Below are 4,323 nucleotides of genomic sequence, written 5' to 3' on the forward strand. Positions count from 1 at the left end.
TCACCGTTAAACTTGTTTCTTATAACATTTCTAGCGAGAAATATACTTTTTACTTGCATAATCTTTAGTCAGTGATTACGTCTGATCTTTAGTTTTATAGTTATTAGGAAGATTTTATCGGCTCGCTCGCATGTTTCAACGACGTCAGGTTGCTAGGGACGCTTCTTTCGCTAAACTAGCAGCTCACGTGTTTCCTGCGTTTGTGTTATTAAACCGTTACTTTATGTAGCCTAACTTTTAATGATATCATCTTGTTAGAAACACGTATATCTGAGAGCCAACCCAGTCGCCAAAAGCATACGTTGACAGTGTACGTTTTCGTGAACACTGGATTACGTCGCATTTCAACATAAAATAGTGTGTGACACACACTGTGGGCGCCTGGTCTCTGAGGTACAACAGTGGGATCACCAATCAGAATAGAACAGGCAGAAGCGGGGGTTGCGGTGAAATCAACTTATGTCATTTATTTATAAAAAGGTGCAGGGGGAAAAGGGAGGGGGCAAAAGGCAACTCAAATCTTCACCGGGTTGGCGGCTGTCGTCAGGGTGCCCTTTCTGGCTCTTCCTGGGGTGGGGCCAGAGAGTGAGAGAAAGATAGTCCAAGTTTAGTGGGGTCTGTGGTCCCTGCCACTGACCTCTTCGCCCTAGCTCGGCTTGGGTTTCCTCTAGGAGTCGTTGGGGTTCCTCTTCAGCTGCAGGCCTTCTGTCGGGTTTCAGCACGACACAGTTCACACGCACCGACAAAACAGCTCTTCGGTCCACTTTCAAGAGGGTCTCTTACCACGAGACTGGCCTAACGTGTCTCTGGTCTCCACACGCTCCTCCAGCCAGTCTGTCTTCAGCCTGTTCTGGAGTTAAAACTCAGCGCACCTGTGCAGGGTAAGCTGAGTAGTACCTCCCATCCAGAACCACACCCCTTGGCTGCCTTTGCCTGCCTTTGTGGCCACCACGTGGCCATGTGGGGCACTGCTCAGCGGCTGGGCCACCACATACCCCCACCCTCAGCTCTGAACCTCGGTGGGGAGCGACAGACCAACAGCAATCATCCCTTCTCGACATGGCATCAGCGTTCCCATGAAGCTTCCCTGCCCTGTGTTCCACTGTAAACTTGAATTCCTGCAGGTGTAAAAACCAACGGGTTATTCTGGCATTCTTGTCTTTGTTATGGGCCATCCACTTCAATGGAGCGTGGTCAGTTACTATTGCAAACTCGCGGCCTAGCAAGTAATAACGTAATTTTTCCATGGCCCATTTAACTGCCAGGCATTCCTTTTCTATGGTTGCATAGTTTCTCTCGTGTGGCAGTAGTTTGCGGCTGACAAAGGTTACCGGGTATTCCATGCCGTCGTGTATTTGGGACAGGACCGCCCCAAGTCCTACCTCTGATGCGTCTGTCTGTAGCACAAACCTCCTGCTGAATTCAGGTGTGTACACCGTCTCGCTGCACAGGGCCGTCTTCAGACGATTGAAGGCCTGCTCGGTCTGGTCCGTCCACTTCACCTTGTTTGGTGCACTTTTGCTTGTCAGCTCATGCAGGGGGGCAGCTATGGAGGCAAAGTTTGGAATTAACTGTCGATAATATCCCATTAACCCAAGGAAGGTCCTCACCTGACGTTTCGTCTGGGGTTGGGGCCAGGTTGCTATGGCATCGACTTTCTTCTCTTGGGGTTTCACATTTCCTCGTCCCACAGTGTACCCAAGGTAGTTCGCCTCCTCCAGGGCCAGGGAACACTTTGTAGGGTTGGCCGTCAGCCCTGCTTCCCGCAAGGCCTGGATGACAGCTTCTAGGTGCCGGAGGTGGATATCCCATGACGTGCTATGGATAATGATGTCATCGATATAAGCTGCTGCATAGTCCCGATGTGGTCGTAGCACCCTGTCCATGAGCCTCTGGAAGGTTGCCGGGGCCCCATGAAGTCCAAATGGGAGGACCCGGTACTGGAAGGCCCCGTCTGGTGTTGAGAACGCCGTCTTCGGTTTTGCTTGTGGCGTTAGTGGCACCTGCCAATACCCCTTGGTTAAGTCTAATGTAGAGATGAACCGGGCAGGTCCTAACCTTTCGACCAGCTCATCCACACGGGGCATAGGATAAGTGTCGAATAGAGATCTCGTTCAGTTTTCTATAGTCAATGCAGAACCTAATGCTACCATCGGGCTTCCCAACAAGAACTATAGGACTGGACCAGGCACTGTGGGACTCTTCCACGACCCCAAGGTCAAGCATTTTCCTCACCTCCTCTCTGATGGCTTCTCGTCTGGCCTCCGGGATTCGATACGGTCGAAGTCTTACCGTCTTTCCCGGCTCAGTTTTAATGTCATGGGCGATGACTGTTGTCCTCCCTGGGGTCTCAGAGAAGACATCTTTGCTCCTGGCAAGCAGTTCTCTGAGGACCTGTACCTGTCTGGACGACAGCTGATCGCCCATTCTCACTGGCGGTAGACTCTGGGGAGACAGGTTGGCACTGAAGACATTGGAGGGGACAGGGGGAGGTTCATGCCATGGCTTCAGCAAATTTATGTGATAAATTTGCTTGCCTTTCCTTCGGCCAGCCTGTCGTATCCTGTAATTCACTGGTCCCATTCGTTCCATTACCTCATAAGGTCCTTGCCATTTGGCTAAAAACTTGCAGGCATTCGTGGGAACCAAGACCATTACTTTGTGTCCTGGTTCGAACTCTCTCACCTGGGCTCCTCGATTGTACACCCGTGCCTGTTGTGCCTGGGCTTGCTGCATGTGTTCACGAACCAAGGGCCACACCTGGGTCATTCGGTGGTGCATCTGCTCCACGTGCTCCACGACACTGCGCTGGGGGGATGGCTGCTGCTCCCAGGCTTCCTTGGCCACATCCAGCATGCCCCGGGGTCTCCGTCCGTACAACAGTTCGAATGGTGAAAATCCAGTGGAACCCTGGGGAACTTCACGTATGGAGAAAAGGACATGAGGTAGCAGCTGGTCCCAATTCTTACCATCCACCTCTACAACTTTGCGCAGCATGTGCTTGAGGGTTTGATTGAACCTTTCTACAAGTCCATCTGTCTGAGGGTGGTAGACAGAGGTTTTAATTTGCCTCACCTTCAGACTTTGGCACAGTCTTCTCATCACCCCAGACATAAAGCAGGATCCCTGGTCTGTAAGGATTTCCTCAGGCAATCCCACTCTACTGAAGAGCAGGAACATTTCCCGGGCGACCGCCCTTCCTGTTGCCGAGTGTAGGGGAATTGCCTCTGGATACCGTGTGGCGTAATCCAGAATGACTAAGATATAGCGGTGGCCGCTGCTAGACTTCGGGAGGGGTCCGACAATGTCCATGCCAATCCTACTAAAGGGGGTTTCAATGATTGGAAGGGGTATTAAGGGATTTCGGTACGCTACCTTAGGGGAGTTGATTTGACACTCTCCACAGTGTCGACAGAATTCCTCCACGGCTCTCTTGACCCCCGGCCAGTAGAAGCGGCTGAGGACACGGTCATAGGTCTTTTCTCTCCCTAAATGCGCCCCTAGTAAGTGGGAGTGTGCTAGGTACAACACTTTTGTGACATATTCTCTGGGGACAAGCAACTGTTCACAGATTTCAGAGTCTTTTTGTGTTACTCGGTACAGCAGCTTATTTTTAACCATGAAATGGGGAAAAGACAAGTGACTCACCCCATCCTGGTTTTGGCCCTCGATCACTCGGACATCCCTCCAGGCTTGGGTCAGGTTGGGATCCTGCAGCTGGGCTGAGCCGAATCGTCCAGGCCTAAGAGTTTCATCCACCTCAACTTGGGGAAACTCTGAGAATACCTCATCTGACTATCTCTTCCAGGGGCTCCTGCTCCTCAGCTGCACGCCCAGGATCCGTTTCTGTACTTTGCCTATGGAGGGGCCTATCCACTTCGTCATCGCTGGTTTCCGCAGGGCTGCCATCGGGTGACACGGCGGCGCAAGCCTGGTGGGTGGCGGAGGCCTTCATCCCAACCGGGCGTCTTCGGATTGGCCTTTTCCGGTTCCTCAATTTCTCCGGCCAGTAGTGGGAGAAGAGCGGGCTGTCTTGGCCGAAAAGCACCGGCACCGGCAGTTGCTCTACAACCCCGACCCGCAGAGTGAATGGTCCATGGGGAGTAATAACCTGGACCTCCGAGGTGGGATACTTCCGGGTGTCGGATGCAGGAGACGGAGATCTTCTCCCCAGGTGTTACTAGCAAACTGCGGTCGGATTAGAGAAACCATGCTTCCGGAGTCTAGGAGTGCTGTGTCTCTCCCACTTATCTTAACAGGACACTTTGGGGCTGGGGCCCCCTGGTGGGCCCAACAGGTAGTTAGGGACTGGCTGAAGAAGCC

At 52.5% G+C, this 4,323-nt stretch overlaps 1 long non-coding RNA gene across 1 annotated transcript; it reads right to left on the bottom strand.

Moving 5' to 3' along the window:
* Positions 1–441: 441 nt before the first annotated feature.
* Positions 442–845, bottom strand: LOC132469688 (uncharacterized). The gene is made up of 2 exons (XR_009528470.1): positions 784–845; positions 442–567 (listed from the first exon to the last, which is right to left on the bottom strand). It is a non-coding gene; the product is annotated as an uncharacterized LOC132469688 (long non-coding RNA).
* Between the last annotated feature and the right edge of the window lie 3,478 nt (positions 846–4,323).

This window comes from Gadus macrocephalus, chromosome 12 (genome assembly GCF_031168955.1).
Source record: "Gadus macrocephalus chromosome 12, ASM3116895v1".
Lineage (NCBI taxonomy): Eukaryota > Metazoa > Chordata > Actinopteri > Gadiformes > Gadidae > Gadus > Gadus macrocephalus.